The 12,391-nt window shown below is 35.8% G+C and overlaps 1 pseudogene; it reads left to right on the top strand.

Moving 5' to 3' along the window:
* The window catches only part of LOC122121227, a 50,169-nt pseudogene that overhangs the window by 9,726 nt on the left and 28,052 nt on the right, over window positions 1-12,391 (top strand).

The raw sequence follows: 12,391 nt of genomic DNA on the forward strand, positions 1-12,391 counted from the left end.
GTTGATTCCATATCTCAGCTCTGACAAACAATGCTGCAATTTAGTATAGCCTGGTTTGTGGTCAGTTAGATAGATTGACGAGAAATGGGATTTTGGGGTCCTAGGCAAGTTCTATGTTTATTCTTTTGAGGAACCTCCACACTGCTTTCCAGAGTGGTTGAGCAAGTTTACATTCCCGCCAACAGTGTAGTAATGTTTCCTTTTGGCCACATCCCCACCAGCATCTGTTACAATTAGTTTTCTTGATGATGGCCATTCTTACTAGGGTGAGGTGAAATCTCAATGTTGTTTTGAATTTCTTTTGTGCCTAGAGATATTGAACATTTCTTCATGTCTATTGGCCATTCTTACTTCTTCTTCTGAGAAGTCTTCTTTAAATCTTTAGCTCATCTATTAATTGGTTTGTTGTTTCTTTGAGGATTTGTTTCCCCCCCACAAACAAAGAATATTGTATATATGAGGCCTTTATCTCATGCATAGCTAGTAAAAATATCCTCCCGTGTTGTGGGTTTTTCTATTTACCTTGCTAGCTATGTCTTTTGCCATGGAGAAACTCTTCAGTTTGATGTCATCCCATTTATCTACACTTTATTTGATTAGTTGTGATTCTGTATCTTAGAAAGTTTCAACCCATGCCTAGGAGTCCTGTGGTTTCCCCTATCCTTTCCTATAATATTTTCATGGGATCTGGCCTTACATTAAGGTCATTTGTCCATTTGGAATTGCGTCTGATGCTGGATGATATATAAGGATCCTAGCATCAGTTTTCTGTATGTGTATAGCCAATTCTGCCAGCACCATTTGCTGAAAAGGATATCTTTCTTGCATCCTGTGTTTTTGTCTCCTTTATCACATATTAGATGGCTATTGGTATGTGGCTTTATTTTTGGGTCTCCTATTCTGTTCCATTGGTCCTCAGGCCTATTCTTGTGCCAGTATCAAGCTGTTTTATTATTATAGCTTTGTAGTAGAATTTGAAGTCTGATATTGATATTCCTCCAATACTTGTCTTTCTGCTAAGAATTGTTTTTGCTATTTAGTGTCTTTATTAGTCTATATGAATTTTTGGATTGCTTTCTATATATCATTGAAGAATGTTGTTGAAAGTTGTTGAGTATCACATTGAATTTGTAGATAGCTTTGGGCACTGTTGACATTTTCACAGTGTTAATCCTCCCAATCCAGGAGCATGGAAGGGATTTTTTCCATTTCCTTAAAAATGCTTTAATTTAATTTTCAGATTTTTTTAATTTTCATCATATATGTCCTTTATATCTTTGATTAATTCCTAGGTAAGTTTTTGGAGTTGCTTTCCTGATTTCAGTCTTGAAATAAGCCAGTCCCAAAGAAACATAGGTTTCATGGTTTCCCTCATTTGTAGTAATTAGAATGTATTTATAAACATACAAGTAAAAATGATGGATGGCAAAAGACAAAAATATTACACTTGGATATATTAAATTAAACAGGACTCTAAACATTCACACAGTGAGATCAAAGGAGGATATTCTTGGGAGAGGATAACCAAGACTCAATAACTATGGGCATATAATCATATAAAATGTTTATTGAAATGAACTCCAAGAAAGAGAACTAAAAGAGTTTTTTGTTATTTTTGTTATTTTTCTTTTGTTTTTCTCTTTTGATTGCTGTAGCTTCTATATTACATGTAACTTTATCTGTTTAGGGGTAAGGGAGTGCAGAGAAATGGTCAGACAAAGGATGAACAAATGCAGTGATAGCCACTAAACACTACGTTGAAAATGAACTACACAGCTTCTGTGGGACAGGGGTCAGGAGGGAAAACACTGGGGGAAAAATGAGAATGAGATGTCACTGTTCAAAAAGAAATGTACTCATTACCTGACTTAAATAACTATAACCCCTCAATATACAGCCTTTACAACATAAATAAACACAAACTCTACATTGTGGTGTCTTTGTAACCTTCTTGTAAATATGTCTCACCAACTATGGACTCTTTTCCAGATCTTACCAGTTCTCCTTCTTCTAAGTCCTTGTGTTGTAAATTTAGTGTACTGGTACAATTCTAATTTCCAGTACAGTGGTTAGGTTATTTTTCAGTTCTTTATAAACTTTATAAGCTTCTGCAGAATGGGATCAATGCCAGTTTATCTCTATGTTGAGCATATACCAATATGAATGGAGTTTCATGATAAATTGGCTTCATCACCAAAAGCAGCTGACAGGACTGATTTAGCAGTTGTTTGAGCTGCTTTATTTTCAATCTACTTGTATTTTTAACCTATACTGTAAATCTTGTGGACAGTATGCAGTTAGATCATATTTTTAAAATCCAATCTAAATTGCTTAAATGTTTTAAAATGGGTGTTTTTTCAACAAATATTAAATAAGAACTCAAAATATTAAAAATAAATTCCAATCTAACAATATATATCTTTTCATTATGTCTATATGTATTTGTATTATTTTGATGTGGTTATATTTATAATTGTTATTAAAAGTTTTATGCTCTCATAGGTATTTTTTTCATTTTTATAAATCTTAGTCCTGGGGCTTAAGCTCAGGGCCTGGGTGCTTCCCTTCAACTTTTATGCTGAAGGCTACTTCTCTACCATTTGAGCCACAGCTCCACTTCCCAATATTTGGTGTTTAATTGGAGAAAAGAGATTCACTGACTTTTCTACTGGGGCTGAGTTTGACCTGCAAACCCCAGATCTCACCCTTTTGAGTACCTAAGATGGTAGGTATGAGCCTAGTTTTGTGTTGCTCCATTTCTCCTTTTGTGGTAAATTAAGGGAATATCTGCTAATGCAAATTTAATTTTATTCATAACCTTTCAGTATGTTTTAAAGTTGATATTTAGCAGTTGTTCCAGAGCTTTCCATACATGTCATATAATAATCAACCTCTGCTTTTATATCAGTTAAATTCTACCAAGAGAGAACTATTTCTTTTATATAATAGTCTTTCTATTCCCTATACTCCCTGTAAGTGATATGTAATATACACCACAATGTTATGCATATCTTAATGTTTCAAACCCAATGCACTGTTATAATTACTACTTCACATCTATAGTCAGTTTCATAGCCCAATACAGATTTTTCTACCACCTACTTCTCTTGTGCTGTTTTTGGCAAATATAACATTCATGCATTCATTATAGAAATGAACATATACAATGTTATAGACCCAACATTGTATTATATGCATAATATTTTAGGCAATTTATTTTTAAGTCAGTTATGACAAAAATTCCACATTTCATTATATAATTATCTTTACTGGTATTCTATTTTTATGTGATTTGAGCCCTGTCTGTGCTCACCTGTTTTTGCTTTGGAGATTTTCTTCTAATACCTATTGTGAGGCAGGTGGACTACCAACAAATTTCTTAATGTTTATGTTGGAAAGTAATTATTTCACGTTTATTTTTCTAGATAGCTTTGCTAGATAAAATCTTGTTATTGATTATCATGTGGAAAATTTTAACTATGTCACCCCACTACCTTCTGGATTTTGCTAAGCACAGTGATTAATTTTTTGGAGTTGTTTCTCTTTTGTTGCTTTCAAGATTGTGTCTTCGTCTTTAATGTCAACATTTTTACTAGATTATAACCATTTGTGACTATTTCTAGGTATCTTACATAAAATTTCATTAGAACATGTATGTTTATATTTTTGATAAGTTGGGGAAGTTTTCTGCCAGTATTTCAAGTATTGTTTATGCTGAGCTTTTGTTTCTTGTCTGCTGCTTCTATGATATAAATGTTGTCATGATAGCATCTTTCATTTTTCTGAGATTTGGATCATTTTTTAAATTACTTTTCTCACTGGGCACTAGTGGCTTAGCCCTGTAATGCTAGCTAGTCAGGAGACCTGAGGATCATGGTTAGAGCCAGCCCAGACAGAAAAGTCCATCACATTCTGATCTCCAATTAACTATCCCCACAACAACAAAAAAGCTCTAAATGAGGCTTTATCTCAAGTGATAGAGTGCTAGCCTACAGCACAAAAGCTCATGGACAGTGCCTAAGCCCTGAATTCAAGCCTCAGGACCAGCATTTAAAAATTAATTTTCTCTATTTTGTAGGTTGTATAATTTTTTTCAACTTTAGTTAGCTGATACTTTCATCTGGCCATTTAAATCTATTTTTCAATATTCCACTAATTGTGGAATAGTGCACTAACCAGAGTTAGTACAAAAGTTGCAACTCCAGTGAGTTGTAATGGTCCCACTTTGGCTGCCCTATCCCAGACAAGTTAATCAAAGAAATGAATGGTGGTGATGGAGGGAAAGGAGCTTTGTCAACCATCTGACCACACTGGGAAAACCAGCAATTCAATGACCTAAACACTGCCTTCAAGTGGTTACAACAGTCTCAGGAAAACAAAGATGTGGGGATGTTCCACAGTAGTAGTCCAAGTTGTCTCAGGATCTGCCATGCAGAGCTTTGAGGAGAAAGACTCAGGAAAACTTAGAAGGGAAAAAAAGCAACAAAATGAAATCAGAGTTATACACGAAGTAGAGTTTAGCTTAAACTGAAAGCTAAACCTCCTTCAAATATACTTTGTAATTCAAGGGTCTTAATCAATCTTTTAATCTTTTCCATCTCTTTATTAGTGCTTTCCATTGGATTGCCATTTCCATTGTCTAACTTATTTTATTAAATATGATTTTTCTTTAGTTCTATGAACACTTATTTTGAAATATTATTCTGTTAAATTGGACTTTGGTAAAAATCAACAAATAGGTCTACATAACTTCATTCTCTACTCAAATTTGATTTTGTACAAATTCCCTCTTTATCTTGCTTATTTTTCTCAGACCCAGATAGTAATGTCTCTGCTCTTTACTTAGACACCACTGTATCCAGAAACTCTGACATGTCTCCAGGCAAAATCACACTCTGGTCAGCTTGTAGGTCTAATCAAGAGACACACCTACCATCTGTCAGAGCAACCAACTCTTGCCTACTCAAACCCCCACTCACCTTCCTACAACCCTCATCTTACAAAGAGTTATTAAGTCTTAATTTCAATTAATCTGCCAGGTCTATGCTGCCTGTGGTATCTGGCCCTTCTCTTTACTTGAATGAATTCTTTCCTAGCCGTATATTGGCTGAAGCCTCAGACCTAACAACATCTTAAGCTCATAGTTGTATTGCTGTTTTTAGTCCTCCACTCCCAACATATGGAACATACTTTCTTGTTTCTTTAAATGTCCAATAATCTTTGTTAGAAATAAGATATTTCACATAATATATCTTTGTATCTCTAGGTATTGCATCCTGCTCTGGGGTTTCTCATTATTTTATTCTGGCTGGATTCTTTTAATGAATTCTATTTCCCACCTTACCAGTTTTAAGCTTCTAATGTTTCTCCTCAGGGAGATGTGTTTTTTCCAAGTGTACAAAGGACCCAAGTAAAAACAATGATATTGGTAGAGCTAATTTTCCTCTCTCTTTTGACCACACCCAGGGGCAAACCTGTATTGACCTTTGACTAATTGCTCTACTGCTTTCAAAAATACCTGGGAAAAGGCTGCATGGATACCTGGTGGTTCATATTTGCAATCCCAGCTACTTGGGGAGTTGAGATCAGGAGGATCATAGTTCTAAGCTATCCTGGCCAGAATAGTCCATGAAATGACATCTGTATGTGTCTTTCCAAAGAATTAAAATGATCACATTGAAATTGTGGGTTTTATAAACACCTCATCTATCTTAGGTACTTAGAAAACTTTGAACACCAAATTTTTAAATAGAATTATTCAGAAAATTATTTCAACAACTTTTTCTATACAGTTGTATAGGGTTTTGGATATAATAAAATGAATACAGTCTCTAGGCAGAATAACATATACATCTTAAATAGTACTTTTTTTAACAGCTGATGACTCAAAAGTTGAATTTAGTTTTGGTTTTGTCTTGTTTGATGGGTTTGTGAAGCAGTCTTGCAATTTAGCTCAGGCTGGCTCCAAACTCTGCAATCTTCCTGCTCCCAAGTTCTAAGATAACAGGCAAAAAATTATCTTTTAATATGCAACAAGATTTTCCCAATAATTCTTCCTTCTGACCAATGCCATATTTTATTTTCTTAAATTTGAAAACAGAAACAAAGAGACATTTAGTTATTGCATTTGTTGAACTTACTATTTGTTAGACAAAAATCTTATTCTCTATTCTTTCCTGGTGGTTTGCCAAGAAACTGACAGTAATTATGAAAGCATATAAGTGCCTGGCTAAAGAGAAACTTTAGCAATTTTCTCAATATAGCACTTCGAGAAGCTCAGAAATGCTCTTAATTTAAATACCCAAAGACAAAAATTTCAAATCTGTTTATATCTTAAAATGAAACTGTTAACTAATTCTCTGACAATAATTGTATTTATAGTCCTGTAGCCCATTTCACCACAAGACTGTGAAGAAATGTAAATGATCCTTGTTAACCCTATGATGTAGTTGTCACCACATTTAGCAAAGCTAATTTTGGGGATCAAGCTAGGATGTTGAATGAGCCATGGAAAATCAACAGTAAGTCAGAGGAATATCACACCTGCAAAACCTTGAACTTGGCCTCTGGTTCGCAGAGCAATTTAACAGAAAAGTAAAAAGCATCATTCCTCCCTCCCAGAATTAAAATAAGGTTAATTTGCATGTTTTAAATTAATGTGAAAATACAAAGCATGTTTCTTTAAGTTTCATAGAAACCACTATGATCATTCATTATTTATCAGTCTGAGTGTACTACCCAGATATTTTCTCAAATATTAGATATGGATGTGAAAGTATTACTAGATTTGCAATTCACTATTCTTCACAATCACATGAACCAGGGCTTAGTTTCTCTCCTGCTCCCTCTCCCTCTGTCTCTTCTCCCTCTGTCTCTTTCCCTCTCTCTCTCCCCCTCTCTCTTTCTTTTACTCTCTCGTCTCTCTGTCTCTGTCTCTGTCTCTCTCTGTCTGTCTCTGTCTCTGTCTCTCCGTCTCTGTCTCTGTCTCTGTCTCTCTCTCTCTCTCTCTCTCTCTCCCTCCCTCCTTCCTTCTCCCTCTCTCTGTAACAAATATCTTATTTTGGTTTATGGTGTTGAAGGTTGCAGTCCATGACTATTGGTTCTATTTCTCTGGATATATAGCAGCTCAGTGCAACATGGTGGGAGCAGTGTATCACAGAGAAAGTCAACCATCCGTGGCTTGGTGCTATAATGGAGACCAGGGTACTACAAAGACTTAATACCTCCCACTGGGCCCCAGCCCCTAATTTTTATACCTTCTAATGATGCCATGCTTAGGACTAAGCCTGTGCCACACAGGCTGTTGGGAACATTACAATTCCAAGTAACAACGTAGCAAGTAGGTCAACTATCAAGTGGCTGGAGTCAACTATTAAGTGACTGGAGAAGCCACATAAAATGATGGAGGAATGCTTCAAATCTGTGAAGGCAACTGCTCAACTGTTCTCCCAGCTTCTGAGAAGAACAGCTTGTTTTCTTTCCCACCTATGTGAAACCTCATATTCAGCTTCCTTTTACATGCAAATGACTGACAAATGTCTGAAAAGAAAAAAAATTATTGGAGATTGAAGGAAATAAGAAGAAAGACATTCAGCTAGCTAAAATTGGTAAGAGCAAAAAGAACTTACAAAAGTGAGAGACTTTCATAATTTGTGGGAATTTGATTGCTTGCAAGAGAATTCTTCAGTCAGAGGGGAAGGGTAGGTGCAGCCAGTTGCCTAGGGTATACAATTGCCTGGCAGAGAGCACCGGATCTGACATTTGCTCCTGAGTGTGACACAAACGCTCCCAACACTGCCACTCTCAAACACCGATTTGAAGTCAGTATACACAGAGCTGGGAAGAGCATACAAAACCTATTGTTCCACACTAGGTGTAGCCCAATTTCTGGGTGGATACTAAGTGGCTCGGTAGGAGGAAATGCTCAGATTTTAGACACTGTTTTTCTACTCTCTAATGCAAGTGACTTTAGAGAGTTTAAAATCATCAGTGGTGAAAAAAAATGTATTCTTTTCCTCAGGGGATGGACTCAAGGAGCACTAGAGACACAGGTGTTAGCAATTTCATGCTGAAAACAGAGATCAAATCAAACACAGTGAAAGGCCTTGGCTTTTCACCAAACCAAGGCGCAAAGTACATCCAAGGACATTTGTGTGTTTAAATGCAAAACAAAAGTATCTAAAATTCAATATGATAAAACTTAGATGAATACCAACTATGAGGGCAGATATTAATACTTACTGCAAGCACTAGGGAAATGATAATCACCATATCCTAATTTTCTCACTTTTTGCTTCAAGAATTTTATCATTATCTATTTAATATATCATTATTTTCATGGAGAATTTCTTCATATTAATATTGTCCTCTAGGAAAATAGTATGTAATGCCATAATCAGTCTGCCATTTCTGTAACAAACACCTTAGACAATCCATTTATAATTTAACAAACACCTGAGATAATCCATTTATAAAGGAGAAAGGCTTATTTTGGCTCAAGGTCTTGCAGGTTCCATGTAGGGTTGCTTGGTCTGTCACCTTTGAGCCTATGATAAGACAGCAAGCATACCATGGCAGAGAACACATTGGGGTGAAAAGGCAGTCACCTCATGGTAGGTAGGAAATAAAAGAGAGAAAGTAGAGAACAGGGGATTGGGTACTAATATGACCTTCAAGAGCATATGACCTAAAACACTCTCAGTGGGTCCCACCTTTTAAAAGGCCACACCATCTTCCAGCTAGATTCCTTTTTCATAACACATGGGAGATATTCAAAACCCAAACTTGGGAAACTGAAAATACGAGGATTTTACTCTTTTAAGCAGGCTATTCATACACGCAGAAGTGGTTTTTTTTTTTCTCCCAGAGATCAATGGATATTTATTAGATTATTTTTGAAAGAGGGCAAAGTAAGCCATCTCTGTTCATCAAATATAACAATGTTCGACAGATTTTTAGCTTTCCTTTAAAAAACAAAAGTTTGTTGATGCTTCTGATGACATAGCAATAAAAAAAAAAGCCCCAGTGCTTTACAGAAAGGTAAAACAAATATTGCTTTCATTGTGTTGATACTGGAAATGTCCACGCACCCTCTTCTCTCACAGCCCAGCTCTCCCTCCTTCAGCCTCCCTGGGCCTTACCAATTCTCCTCCTCTCTTTTAACTTCTGTTTTCACACCTAGTTCATTGATCAATGAACCATTTCTCACCTCAGTAGGGGAGAGTCAGCCACAGGTATCTGGCTGGATATTTTAGATACCAACTTTAGATTTGTTAGGAGAGAAAAGGTGGGGGCTGGGGGATGGAAGCAGGGAGAGAGAGGATGTCATTTACTTCAGGGATGGAAAGAATAGTTTATAGCATTCTACACACTATAAAGTGGGGAGATTTGAACTGAAATATAACATTTAGTGCATTTGTCTGTTCTTATGGGCTTCTCAGAGGAAGAAATGCCTGGCATGAAAGCATGAAAGGTAAGAAAAGCTCCTGATGCTTTAGGCTTTTGTATCAATGGGAGCATGGTAGATTTCCTATTGGCAGATCTGACTTAAAAATAATGAAACCAGCCACCCATGAAAGTACATCTCACTATTTCTTCTTGGCTCAAAGCCTTGAGGTATTAAAGTACTCTATTTCCATAGAGTTCCTGCTTTATTAAGAAACTTTTCTAGACATGACTTCTGCTCAATCTAGTATAACCTTTCACATTCAGTGACAAGATGAGGGACAAAAACATTCAGAGAATTCTTTTGTTCAATTGAGAAGACACAAAAGAGGAAAACATTTGCAACTCTTAAAAGCATCAAGGATTGTCCAAAAAAAAAAGAGATAGTCGCTCTAACTAACCCAGAGAAAGGTAGGTAATGGGTGTAATATTTTTATGTGGTAGAACACAGTAAATTATAATTACATTTTTCCCCTCAGTTACCTTCACCTTTTTTGTGGAAAGAAGACTTTGTGTAGACCTCTATTTTAGCTCAATCAGACTTGAATAGAAATCGAGTTAAGTAACTGTTCCTATGAACAATGACATATCACATATTTCTTTAAATCAGACTTAATTTTTTCCCTTCACTGTTTCCTATCAAGAATCTGCCTTATAATTCAAGTCCTGTAAGGCAGAAAGGAAGCTGTCAGTCAAATCTTGAAGTCACATCCCCAAACTTAACAGAGTTCCCCAGGTCACCAGCATCTGAGGGCACCCCTTCTCACAAAGGACAGCACGAAAATTTTAAACATTCAAAACATGATGATAGGTTTCTTGACAGCTGCAAGAACTCCCATATGATTTATATCTACCATTCCTGGGCATATGTATGAGGATTTTAAATCTTCACACAATAAAAATACCTGCATTCCCATGTCCATTATATCTATAGAATCAGAAAATGTAGTGTATATACACAACAGAGGATGCTTCTCAGCCATAAAGAAAAACAAAATTACAACATTTGCAGGAGAATGAATGGAAGTGGACAGAATCATGGTGAGCAAGATAAACCATGCTCTGAAGGACAAATACCATGTTTTTGCTCACATGCAGAATCTGGATGCAAAAATACAAAAAAAAGTGACATGAATACTCAGTGGGTCTGTGAGGAGGGAGCCAGAGAGAGTAGGAGAAGGAAAGGCCTAGAAGGGTGAATATGATAGAAGAACAATATATCATATATGAAAATGCATAATGTGCCCCACTAAAAATTCTCAGAAGTGGAAAAAGAAGGAAAGAAGCTAAGCACAGAAAAATAAGGGGAATTTTACCAAAATACTTAATATGTACATTTTCAAATATCATGATAAAATTCTGCTTTAAAATCAAAATCAGCTGATGCTCTCACAAACTGGGAAACCAATGGGTGGCAAAAAAAAAAAAAAAAAACAACTTTCAGTACCTAGATTAGGCTGGTGCCATCCCAGGACTGATCAGCGTCTGAAGTTGTCTCCACTGGTCAACTTTGATTACTCCTAATAGGAAGAGAAGAAATGGCATCTTTGTAAATTTATGCCCTACTTTTTAGGCAAATAAAGGAAAGATGGACAGTTTGTATCTGCTACATTTCAATTCGCTTTAGTTCGAATAAGCCTTACCCCCTACCAAAAGTTTGAACAAGTTATTTTGTATACCTATTGCTTCCATTTCTTTCCTTATGTACAACATTATTTTGAATTACATAAAGGTGAAATAACATCAATGGAAGTTCTATATTTTTTTCTATATAGCAGTAGCTATAGAAAAACATGGCCTACAACATAATATAAAGCGATATGTGTACTCATGCATATGTATGCATGTGCACTTGTGTGTACACATTTGTTTCTGCATTACATGTGCTTAGATTACTTAAGGTTTGTCTTAGTACAAATGGGCAATGAGAGGATAGACCAGGCTGCTCCAGGTCTTCTTAGGCCTTAGGAAAATGTGCCAAAAGTGAAGCAGAATCTATTGCATAGTGAAAATCATACACCTGAACTGTAGTATAGCTACTCTTTTCTAAAGTGATAGCAATTATCAATTGGGTCAGTAAATCAACATTAGTCAAAGCAGGTAATCTTTGAAAAATTACACAAAACTAATTTTGGTTCCTGAAAAGACATCACTTCACTTTGCCTTACCGTTTTTGTTAGGTTAAGGCCTGTTCTTTAAGAGTCATTGCTGATAAAAGTTCCATATATCTGAAACAGAATGAGACTGAGATTTATAAAGACATATAGAGCACCATGAATATAAATGCCTTCAATATCTGCTCTCCAAACACTTACCAGCATCCTGCTCAAAGAGCATGTGAGAATTACGTGACTTGAAGCTTACATCATTTTCTGTTAAGAAAAAAATACAAATTTCTAAATAAACTTTCTAAGGAAGAAAGTATTTGTTCAGAAGAACAAAGATAATAACAACCAATTACATTGTTTGGAGCTGACAAAGGCCATCAAAATCACAAAATTGTCCAAACACAGTATTTTAACAATTACCAATTTGTCATAATTAGTCATGCTAATTTTGCACTTTTGTCTGCACACTTTTGAAAGCTGCCTTTTTCCATGATGCAACTTTGAGAATCTCATTGATGATAAAGAGAAGTAAAAGCTCATTTAATACTCTAGAATGACTTGACTTCATACATTAATAACTTTTCAGTTTGCACCTCATTATTATGAATGAATGATGTGTTTAGGGTTGATATCACATCACAGAGGACATTTGGAATTTTATAAAGTAGTAATTAATGGTAATACTCTTGGAATTGTTGGCACACATTGACCAGCTAGTAAACGTGCTTTTGATATTATTAAGTTACAGACATCCTGGCAGGTTTGAGGATCTGGGACTTCCACAGGCTTCTTCTGGCTTCATACATTTCAAATTTCTGCACAGCTCAAGTCCTAAAAAG

This window comes from Dipodomys spectabilis, unplaced genomic scaffold, assembly GCF_019054845.1.
Source record: "Dipodomys spectabilis isolate Male_0828 unplaced genomic scaffold, ASM1905484v1 ptg000187l, whole genome shotgun sequence".
Taxonomy (NCBI): Eukaryota; Metazoa; Chordata; class Mammalia; order Rodentia; family Heteromyidae; genus Dipodomys; species Dipodomys spectabilis.